The sequence below is a fragment of the Erinaceus europaeus genome, chromosome 11, assembly GCF_950295315.1.
Source record: "Erinaceus europaeus chromosome 11, mEriEur2.1, whole genome shotgun sequence".
Taxonomy (NCBI): domain Eukaryota; kingdom Metazoa; phylum Chordata; class Mammalia; order Eulipotyphla; family Erinaceidae; genus Erinaceus; species Erinaceus europaeus.
In genome coordinates, this window is record NC_080172.1 from 8,139,638 (window position 1) to 8,152,245 (window position 12,608).

Here is a 12,608-nt window from a genome sequence, read left to right on the forward strand (position 1 = left end):
ATGTCATCGGCGTAGATGAACTTCCTTGAAGAAGTTTCTGGGAGGTCATTGATGTAAATATTAAATAGCGTAGGAGCCAGAACAGAGCCCTGGGGGAAGCCACTTGAGACAAGTCTTCATCTGCTAGACTTGTCACCCAGATGCACCCGGAATCTTCTGTTTTGGAGAAGAAATGATATAGTGTTGGCCACTCATGGAGTCAGGCATCTTGAGATCTTGACTAGGAGACCACGGTGCCAGACCATGTCATAGGCTGCTGTCTTTGTTGATCTCACAGCAGCCTTCATCTTGACTCAGACTTAGTCTCTCCTGATCACAAGTCCTCTGCCACAGTACTGCTGTGCAAGGGCTTATGGGACAAAGCATCTACTGATGTAGCCATCATAGCTATCGTTCTACAAGATCAAGGAATCTACTTAACACAGAAAGGAGGCAACAGTGGGTATGTGCCTTTGGAATTCACTCCTCCTTTTACTTACCAGAGCGGCCATAATTGCCAACTTGAAACAACAAGGAAACATTCTTATGTGTTGGTGATACAAAGAAGTAGTTTGGGGGTGGGGGTGATTCCCCACTAGGATGAGGTACAATCCGTCAGAACTGATAATTATATGAAGGAAACAATACATGCTCCAGGATGCAAAACAACTCTATTCTAGTCATTTCCTCAAAAAAAAAAAAAAAAGTGTTTCCTAGCACATTTTAATTTGTCTATCTAGTTTTCTGGCAAATGGGTAGGAAAAAAAAAAGGAAGATTGAATAAAATGATTTCTATGTAAATGTATGTGTTTAGAGTGAGGTGCCCACTCTGTATAACAAAGGGCAAGTATAAGCAGTGTCTTTCAAAATGTTTTTTTTTTTATTCAGTAGGGGAAGTCTCCTCAAGAAAAAAGCTTGGATGTTTGTATATAAACCAATAGTCACCAAGTATCATAAGACTGAAGGAGTTTATATACACCTTCACATTCCTACAACATTAACTCAGTTTCTTTATTGACATTTGTGGTTAGACAATTTTGTAGGAACATTTCAGGATGCTTAGAAGGGCAGGGAGTAGATAGCATAATGGTTATGCAAACACACTCTAATACCTGAGGCTCCGAAGTCTCAGGTTCAATTCTCCCCACCACCATAAGCCAGAGCTGAGCAGTGCTCTGGTGAGAGAGAGAGAGATGAGAGATCTGTAGCCTTTACCTTCCAGATGTCAGTAAATATCTCTTGATTCCTGTCCTCCATGGTGGCAATCAAAAATTGTCTCACCCATCATTCAGTTTTTCCTGAAGACAAAATTGTAACCATTTGACAATCACAGCTTTCAAGTATAATCAAAACAGCAGACTATATAACAGTTTAGCTGAAATATACTTTTTTTTTGCCTCTAGGGTTATAGGTTGGGCTGGGTGCCAATACTAGGAATTCACTGCTCCTGACAGCCTGTTTTTCTATTTTACTGAATAGGACAGAGAGAAATTGAGAGAGAAGGGGGAGATACAGCAGAAGAGAGAAAGTTAGACACCTGCAGCCCTGCTTCACCTTCTTTGAGGTGTACCCCCTGCAGGTGGGGAGCCGGGGGCTCAAACTGGGATCTTTGCACAGGTCCTTGAGTTTAATGGAGTACACCACCACCCAACCCCAATGTATACTTTTTAATTCACCTTTTCCTACAGATACACGTCTAACTCTATCAAATATTTAAATTTTCAACACAATTACAACTGTGGATTTTCAAGGTGATGTCTGTTAACATTTGTTTTAAGTTGTGCTGCTTCAGATTTTTTTTTTTTAGTCATGGTTTACAAATCATGCTTGACATCATGGTTTAGAGTATTAGGCTAAGTAAAAAAAGAAATCTGAAAATGGTTCAATGGTGGCAAAAATAAGATGATTATGCAGGCATGTAAATTATATAGGATTATATGATTTTGAAGAGCCTGCAACTTCTGTTTGAGGAGAAAGTTTGATTGCATATTAATTGGACTTCAGTTCATTAGAAGGATTTCCACCTCAAACACAGAATTTGCCTAATCCTGCTCAAAGTATTATTCATCTCTGACAAAATCAAAATGGGCTAAAGGAAGAAAGTCTCTTTTTTGTATTAATTGTTCGAACTTTGAATTTACATAATAAGTACTTGATTGTCAAGGCACTAAGCTTTTATCTGTGGAAAATATATCTTCCTTGTAAGGATCTGTGGTGGGAAGAGCAGGGTGGTACTTAGAAACCAGAGTAGAAGGGGATTGGGTGGTAGCACAGCAGGTTAAGCACATGTGGCACAAAGCACAAGGACCGACTTAAGGATCCCGGTTCGAGCCCCTGGCTTCCCACCTGCAGGGGAGTCGCTTCACAGGCAGTGAAGCAGGTCTGCAGGTGTCTATCTTTCTCTTCTCCTCTGTCTTCTTCTCCTATCTCCATTTCTCTCTGTCCTGTCCAACAACGAACAACATCAACCATAACAATAATAACCACAACAAGGCTACAACAACAAGGGCAACAAAAGAGGGTAAAATGGCCTCCAAGAGCAGTGGATTCATGGTGCAGGCACCGAGCACCAGCAATAACCCTGGAGGCAAAAAATTAAATTAAAAAATAAAAAATAAATCATAGTAGTGAGACATATATTTCACTCCCAACTCCTCTGTCAGAATTGAAGGGAAAAATAATCACTACCTGATATTGAACATGATCTTCTTTGAAACTTTAAATTCTCAGCTTCAGCCAGACTATCTCGTAATATTTGACCCTGGCTACTTCATAAGATAATTTTCCAAACTCAGATTTTTATCCCTAGTTAGTCATGCTTCCTCTCTCCTGAAAAAACTACTCTAAGCAACAGCATCTAATTGGACTAAGAGTGAACATGTGATCCAAGAACATCCAGTTCCTGAGAGCGACTTAAAATTGCTCTTAAAATATGATCTAAGCAAAATGTATTTCCTCTTGAGAATTTCATTTAGGAAGTAAACCATGAATAATGATGTTAATTAATTATGTAGAGAAATAGACCATGAGACTGTCAGGATCTCAAGATACTCTCAGAGCATTAAGGAATTATGCCAAACTAATATATCTGATAAGAAAACTATCCATGAGTGTACAGGAAATAAAATGTGTAACAAATAAGAAAGTAAGGGAACACATAATTTGCTTATTAATTAGCTGAGAAAAAAACCTTTTTTATTTCATTATTTATTTTCTTTTACTAGAATTACTGTAAGAGTTCCAACAAAAGATACTATTGTGCAATGATTAATTGTATCGGCTGATGAATCAGGCAGCCAGGGATTGAACTCTAACTTTGTTATTTAAGAGTTGGAAAAATCATAGTAATGCACAATATAAAGCCTCTGTGCCAATTTCCTCCTACTTCAGGATCTGGAAAGAACAAAGTTGAAAGAAGTCATTTTTAAAATAACATTCTGTAAGCCAAGGAGGTGGTTCAGTGGGTAAAATGTAGGATATGAGTGCTTGAGGCCTTGTGCTTGAACTTTTGACCTGGCACCACATATGCTAGAGTTGTGCTCTGGTCTCTTGCTCTTGCACTCTCCCTCCACATTTATATAAATCTCTCTCTCTCTCTCTCTCTCTCTGTCTCTGTCTCTCTCTCTCTCTCTCTCTCTCTCTGTGTGTGTGTGTGTGTGTGTGTGTAGCTGAGACCTTACAATAAGTGATTTCACTTATCTGGGACAATTTTCATTTAGATAGAGACACAGAGAGGGAGAGATATCACACACCTTCTGTGTGGAACTGGGAATCTAACCTGTGCTCCACTCATGCATGACAGAGCAAGTGCCCTACCTGGTAAGCTCTCTCTTCATAAATCCTAAAAGATAAATTTCTCTCTAGGATGAGTCTCTGGACAAGCTCATCTTCATTCCTTTCAAGTTCTTAACATAGTCTAGGACCTTCTGTGTATACTCTTGATTAAAAAATGAGTCATAAAAAAATAACAAGATACCTATCCACTGTGAACTAGTTATTAGCTGAGTAAAATAACTACTCAAAACTTGCCATATCCCTGTTGATAGGGTTCTATCCACTCCAGATTTCTCTCCCTCTACCCCCAAAGTAATCTGCAGGAGAGCATCCAGAATAGATATCTCAGCATGTCTGGTTTGTAGTGGCAACAGGCCTGTGCAGTGCAGTCTGTTACCTGATTGCTCTGCATGACCAGCAAAGAGCACTCTCACACAGGTGTCAATGGAGCCTAAGCTCAAGATACCATAGAGCCAGGCCACAGCCTATCTGATACCTATATGAATGAAGGCATACATACTTGTCTAACCATTGCAGCTATAAAAATCTGTTGAGATTCCTTTAAGAATGCTGCTTAGAAAAGACTGAATGTTATAGGAGAGCTCCCCTTGTCAATGGTTCCATCCTATGCAGATTTCACCCTCTATTTGCTCCTCTTCTTAAATTGTTCTGTTGATATAAACTGTCTTAAAATTCCTTTGACTGAGTTGAAACAAACTAATAAAAGGCAGGGGACCCAAAGATCAGAGCTCACTACTTTTTTTTTTGTTGTTTGTTACCTTAATTTATTTATTGGATAGAGACATTCAGAAATCAAGAGGGAAGGGGGTGATAGAGAGGGACAGAGACAGAGAGATACCTGCAGCCCTGCTTCACCACTTGCAAAGCTTTCCCCCTGCAGGTGGGGCCTGGGGGCTTGAACTCAGGTCCTTGCATACTGTAATGTGTGCACTTAACCAGGTGCGCCACCACCAGGCCCCTGGGAGTTCACTACTTTCTCTCCATTTTAAGGAAAGTAGGTTGGTATGAGCCATGCAAAAATCTTTTGTAATTATTCATTGATCTTGCAAGTGATTCCACAGTAATCATTCTAATATTGATAGATATATTTATTTTTCATTTATTTGTGATTTCTTTTTTTAAATTTCATCAGAGACTTAATATAGATTTTAAAAATTATAAAATAACAGAGTTATACTTCTGTAGCCTTCACACCACCAGAGTTCTGTGTGTTCATTGCCTCCATTGGAAGCTATAGTAGTTCTCCCAAGGTTGCAGATATGGAACCATTATAGAAATATAACTGTCTATATTTGCCCATTTTTATGGTCCTGCCTTCTCTTCCTTTCTAAGTCACACCTACACCTGTTACTTCTTCTGAATGCCCTTTCTTTTTTCTTCTTTTCTCGCTGATTCCCAATGAAATTAGAGTTCAGAGCCCTCTGGTCATCTTCCCCTAACATTTACCTGGGAGTATGGACCAAAATTTTGTATGGGGTGCAGAAGATGGGAGTTCTGGGTTATTACAGTAATTGCTTATCTGTTGGACATGGGCATTGGCAGGTAGATCCAAACACCCAGCATGTTTCTGTCTTTCCCTAGTGGGGGCTCTGGAAAGGTAAAGTTTTGAGGTCATATGCCTAGGGAAGTCAGGATGGAATCACAGTAGCATCTACAACTTGGTGGCTATGACTAAGGTGGTTTTCTCTCTCTTTCTTCCTTTCTTTCTTTCTTCCTTTCTTCTTCCTTCCTTCCTTTCTTTCTTCCTTCCTTCCTTTCTTTCTTCCTTTCTTTTTTCTTAACAGTCATTTCTTTTTTCTTTTTTTAAATTTTTTAAATATTTATTTATTCCCTTTTGTTGCCCTTGTTGTTTTATTGTCGTAGTTATTATTATTGCTGTCATAATTATTGGATAGGACAGAGAGAAATGGAGAAAGGAGGGGAAGACAGAGAGGGAGAGAGAAAGATAGACACCTGCAGACCTGCTTCACTGTCTGTGAAGCGAATCCCCTGTAGGTGGGGAGCCAGGGCTCCAACCGGGATCCTCACACCGGTCCTTGGGCTTTGGGCCACCTGCGCTTAACCCGCTGCGCTACAGCCTGACTCCCCAACAGTCATTTCTTTAACTCGGACCTGGAAATGGTAATCCTCAGCTATCAAACTCCGAGTCTGGCAACTGCCATCCCTGAGAATGGCCTTTAAGTTCTGGGAATCGCTCACTCACCCCTTTTCTGTCCACAGCCACATGTGTCTGTACTCACCTGTGGCTTGGTGAGTTTCTGATGAAATCCTGGTCATAGTTTGTTGAGTTTCAGGTGATTTTCATTGCTTTTCCTAGTTGAATCAGGAATGCAAAACACAGCTGCTGCTACTACTTCATAGCCACACCTCCAGAAGTCTCCTTGATAGATTTATTGATTTCGAGGATGCCTGTATCATAAGATAGCCATTTCCTAAGTAAATTCTCCTTATGCTTCTCTCCCCTTGGCCTTTTCTGAACCCCCTTCTTCTACAAAGTCTTCCATGAATCTTTCTCTGATCAGTCCACACTAGCAAGATCCTCTTTTTTTCTTGAGATTCTGTATCCATCCTTATAGAGTTCAGTTGCAGAATCTTGAGAGTTAGCTTAGCCGAGATGATCCACTCTCAACCTGATCACCCTTCATTGCTGACAAAAATCTCTCATCCCTCACCATTAATACGGTGATATATGTCACTATATATATATACACACACACACACATACATACATTATCACTCCAGCCTAGCTATAACAAGAATTCTGTCCAGTTTAGCAAGGGAAAAAAAAAAATCATCTTACCCACTTAGTAAATTTCCCCCAGTACTCCCTCACTCTGTTCCTTGGCTATAAATCTTCACTTCTTCTTGTGTTTAGAGAGGATCTTTCTCTTCTACTGCGACCTCCACTGCAATAGCCCCTATGAGGATAGTATTGAATAGGCTGCCTTGGTGTCCGAAAGGATGTCATGAGTCAGCATTTCTTTAACATTCACACTGGCCTTGTCCCACGAATAAGCTCCAAATGACAGCATGTTGCTCCAGTATGAGATCTCAAACACTAAATGTGTTTAAGAAACAATTCCTAGAAAACCAGGAACAGTTTATAACACCCAGAATAAAGCGTGATGCCTAGACTATCCAAAATATGCATACTAGTCAAACCCAGACCCCTACCAGGTCAGCTATATAAGTGGAAAAAGTATTATTTTCAGAATAATTACATATGTACCTCACTTAGTTCTCTTCACACGTGGTGTCCTTGCTGCAATAAGAACTCACAGAAAAAAAAAAAAGCAAATGATAAAACTCTGCTCAAATGTTCTCATTTATAGCCACTGCAGGACAGGAAATAAAGAATTCCTTCCAAATCAAGTGATTTTTTAAAATGGAACTTTATCTATTGGCATATAGGAAGACATGGACTCAAAATGAGTTAATCATGCATAGAATGACTTGGTTAAAGTTGAGTTCAAATAAAGAAGAAAAATTTTGAAGAGTCAATGGAAAAAAAAAAAAATCTAAACTCACAGTCATTTCCTGAAAGTATAGTCTGGCAAAATTAGCTTATCACCTCACTTTTAATGTGCATATGTGATTTCCTGCTTACAGCAGTCCCCAAAGGGATGAGAAACAAAAAGTTTTACAACTTGGAAGTTTTATAAGAGGGATTATCTATAGTTCCTGAATAAGAAACTTTCTCCTTTTCCAAGCACACCTGCAGCTCCTAATAACTGACTTACGCAATTTTTCTCTCTACTTGAAACAAAAATTGGCAGTAAGTGTTATATGTATCTCAAAAAATGAATCTTAAAACCTTGTATTTACTGGCTCATGAAGGTAAAAATCTTGTATTTACTGGTTTTCTCTCATTTACTTAGTGTGGGGGTTGTTTTGCGGAGAGCAATGAGGGATAAGATAGCTGAAGAGACAAAGATGAAAAAAAGAGAAAGAAATCTGTGTGTCTGGCTCACTCTATGAATTATGACTATTCAAGGAGAAAAAAACCTGAACTTTTGCCAAAAGACTGGCTTGTAAAGGGACAGCTGGAGTTTTCTGTTAGGGGTTACAATGTGTTGCTTGTTCCGTAAGGGAAGAGGGGGATCACTTACCACAGCGACTCCCACATCACAGTAGACATTGGCACACCTCTACCTTAGGAAACATTTTCTTCAAAGGAAAAGAGCTAGATACTTCAGAAAGGTCACTGAAGATCTTTGGGTACAGACATACTGACCTTCCTGGTAGAGATTTGTAGCCTGTGTGGTGTGTAGATTCAGTCTCCATAGATGCCTTCACTGTTTTTTTAACATTTATACAGGATGTATTGTTTAAACCACCAACTCTAATCCTCATTCCCTTAGAGACTCAGGAAACTCTAACTAAATAAAATAAAACCCCATTGTATTTTCACTGGTTGAGCTACAAATAACAGTTTGACAAGAATCTCAACAGCATAGAAATATGGAGCCCTCGATGGAATGCTAAAATTTAAATATTTTTAACAACACTGTACAAATGAGTAAAAAAAATTGGAATATATTGATGAAGATATTTTAAAAGTCTATCAAAGAAGACAGAGACACTACCACCACTGTGTTATGTCTTTGATGAGTGCCCAGACTAGGCCTGCCTACCCGTTAGATTGCCAGACCTGTGATAATACTAATTGTGAGTGTTAAACTCAGGATAACCAGGGCAACCCCCTCTAGTTGTGTCTTCTCCCAAACCTATATTTAAACATACAAGAAACTTTCAAATACTGTCAGGGCAAGTCAGGTTCATTGAACTGTTTATTGCATGCAGTTGGAGTTAATTTTACAAATTAGCAAAAGTTGTGAGACTTCTTGCTGGTTGAGCATCAGGATACATTAATTTAAAATTCTGCATCATATTTAGCAGCCTGAGAAAGTTGTATGTTTAGATAGATACTCATGATGCCTATGGAGAGAAAAAAAATATATATGTTAAACCCAGGCCCAGGTCCATGTCCATGCAAGCCAAGCCAAACTTGAGGTGTTCATACTCCTTACACAGAAAGAGTGTTTCCCAGGCTTTACAGGAGTCTCTGAGGGTAGCTAGCTGAAGATCCCTTGGTTTCCATAAGGATGAAATGCTGTGCAGATGTCCCCTCAGGCTAGTGCCAGTTCCCAAGAGAGTTGGGACATTCTCAGAGTGCCTGTTCTGCCATGTCCCCTCAGGCTAGTGCCAGTTCCGGTGAGAGTTAATATGATATTCTCGAAGTGCCCTTCCCAACCAATCCTGTCCCTGTTCATCACTTCCGGTTTTTTCCTTATAAAGCCCTTCTTCTTCCACTCCTCTCTCTCTTGCCTGGTTTTCACCTCAGTGGTTAGATGCAGAAAAGGTGCTGCACAAGGTGGCCATTTTGGCTAGCTCCACATGGCCCGAACCACTGCACTCTCACCCAACTCTGAGGTGACCGAGCGAATAAAAAATTGTGTTCCCTTTCCACTCCAGATCTTCTCTCTGTCTCTCTCTCCTCTCTCTCTCTCTCTCCTCTCTCTCTCTCTCTCTCTCTCTCTCTCTCCCCCTCTTTCTCTCTCCTCCACATCACAGCCGACAATGAAAGATATGCCAATACTCATGCCTCCTTGGATCACAGTCTCAGCATGACTCTGCACTAGTGGTCCACAGGTTGCCCAAGTGCAAAACCAACTCTGAACCATAGTAGCAGAGTGCAGACCGCTCGTTGAAATTTTGACAGTTCTTTCTCACCTGCAAGGGGAAAGCTTCACGATTGGTGAAGTAGAGCCGCAGGTGTCTCTCTGTCTCTTTCCCTCTCTATCTCCCCCTTCAATTTCTCTCTGTCTCTATCTAATAATAAATAAATAAAAATATTTAAAATTTTTTTTGACAATTCTTCAATGACTTTTATTGTACCTCCAGCATCTGTGGTAGACTTTCAACAGAAAGAAGTAACTAGATGTGAAGAGTATTTTCCAAAGAGGATCAGAGAGAGAGCTCGTCTGGTAGGAAGTGTGCCTTGCCTTGTGAATGACCCAGACTGAAGTCCTTACACTACATGGGTGTGCAGCCGCACCACAGTGAGCTATAGTATTTCTCTCTTTCTTTTTATCTCCTTCCCTATCTCTCATCTGAATGAAAAAGTCAGTCTCAGAAGTGGTGAATTAGAATATATATGAAGCACTGGATCTGAAAAAATAAATAAATAAACTAAACAAACTCAAGTCAGAATGGGAGGGAAATAATCAGGGTGGGGGGAAGAGGCTCCAGCTATCGGAAGAATCTCCTGTCGTTTAAAATATTGGCAAGTATACCGAATAAAGTTGCTTTCTTGCCATTATTTTACCAAATTGTTGAATGGTCATATTAATGGAAAAGATCTGAAAGAAAAGAAGAAGGAGAGCCAACATATGGTGTTTTATGTTGTTCCTCAGATCACATATTAATGCATCAGAAAGTAGCTCATGTCCATGTCTACTGAAGAGGGCCCCGTTCTCTTTCATTCACCATGTATCCATCCTTTCTTTATTAGGCCTCTGACTAAAGGAGTCTGGCTAGTATTTTTGGTCATTAAGCTTGTTATCTTTGTTCACATTTCAGTCTATAACACCTTCTATGAGAGTGATAGCTCTGAAAAGGGCAGTGCCTCTCATCTCTTTTGCTATCACACAGAGGGAAACAGGACCTTGGTAGTTGGGTGAGGAACTACAGTATATATGAAATCGAACTTCTTATTTTTTGCCATTCTATTTTGAGTATTGTGGTGAAATACATAGCTTCTACCACCTTCACCAACTTCAAATTTATAGTTCACTCTTCTATATGCTTCACATCTTTTTTTGCAACCATTCTTCAGAATTTTTTCATCTTGGAAAACTGAAGTGCTGACAAAATATTTCAAGACCTTCTGAAGAAATAACACCAGAGTAAATGAATATTTGATTCTTCATAGGATCAATTGAATTAATTGATTAATTAATTATCAATTGAATTAATATTTAATTAGAAAAAAACAAAGTCATTTATTATAAAAATAGTTCAGTGAACACAGATTTAGTCTTTTGGACCTGATGCTGTTCCCATATCTAACTTGCTCATCTGATCTTAAAGTTTTAGTTCATTTCTTTCCCAAGAAAATGTTCATTAGCTTTATCCCCAATAGCTATGTCTTTCTATAATGATGGCATTTGTATAAAGCTGAATTTATTTATTTGTTTGTTTGTTTGGGAGATGTTGGAGTCTTGCCTGTGTGCTGCTTCATACTCACAACTCACACGTCATTCTTTTTATCCTATGGATACACAGAGAGTGAGTGACACCATATTATCAGAGCTTCTCTTGGTGTGATGACACTCCCATATGGTGTTGATGTTTAAAGATATGCTGCCAATTTGTAATAGTCAAAACTTGGAAGCAACCCAGATGTACAGTTACAGATAAGTGCAAAAGAAAGATTTCGGGGGCCGGGCAGTGTGCACAAGAACTAAGTGCAAGAACCTGCCCAAGGATCCAGTTCTGCCCCTGGCTCTCCACCTTCAGGGGGGAATTCTTCACCAGTGGTGAAGCAGGTCTGCAGGTTTCTATCTTCCTCTCTCCTTCTTTATCTCCTCCTCTCTCATCCTCTCTGTCCTGTCTAGTAACTTTAAAAAAAAAAAGGCCTCCAGTAGCAGCGGATTTATAGAGCCAGCACTGAACCCCAGTGATAACCCTGGATGCAAAAAAAAAAAAAAAAAAGAAAAAGAAAAACTTTGGCTATATATGCATGATGCAATACTGCTTGGCTGTTAAAAACAAGGAAGCCATCTCATTTACATCATCCTAGATGGAACTTGAAGACATCATGTTAAGTAGAGAAGCCAAAAAAGAGAAGCATGAATACCAAGTTATTTCACTTATAAGTGGGACTCAATAAATAGGGACAGAGAGGAACTGAGGGAATGAGGCACAGAGTGGGAAAACATAAAATGAAACATGGGTTGGGCATAGTATATTGCATCAAAGCAAGGACACTAGGGAAGAAGGGGAAGGGGCTGTAAAGAACCTTGGGCCCTAGAGCAGAATTAACATGTACCCATGTGTCAATGACTGTACTGTAAACTATTAGACATACCCCCCAATAAAAATTATCAAAAAGAAAAAAGACATGCTTCACATGGCAATGCACACAATACAATAAACTACCTTTTGAATTCCATTTTGACGACTTTTAACTAAAGTTTCCTTCCTTTTCAATTAAACTGTAAATTTGCTTAAAGGCACAAGAACTGGGCTAGCCACTAGGGAAAGAGAGACAGGCTGGGAGTATGACTCGACCTGCAAATGCCCATGGACAGTGGAGAAACAATTACAAAAGACACACCTTCCACCTTCTGCATCCCACAATGATCCTAGGTCCATATTCCTGAGGGATAAATAATAGGGAAGCTATCAAGGGAGGGAATTGGATATGGAGCTCTGGGGGTGGGCATTGTGTGGAAATGTACCCCTCTTATCCTATAGTCTTGTCAATATTTCCATTTTATAAATAAAATTTTTTAAAAATAGAACTCTAAAAAACAAAGAATGGTTGCTCAACAATTTGTTTGGCTTTGTATGTTAACTCTCTTTTCAGCCACCAGGTTCCAGATGCCATCAGGATGCCAGCCAGGCTTCCCTGGACTGAAGACCCCACCAGTGTGTCCTGGAGTTCCGCTTCCCCAGAGACCCACCCTACTAGGGAAAGAGAGAGGCAGACTGGGAATATGGACCAACCAGTCAACATCCATGTTCAGCGGGGAAGCAATTACAGAAGCCAGACCTTCTACCTTCTGCAACCCACAATGATCCTGGGTCCATGCTCCCAGAGGGATGGA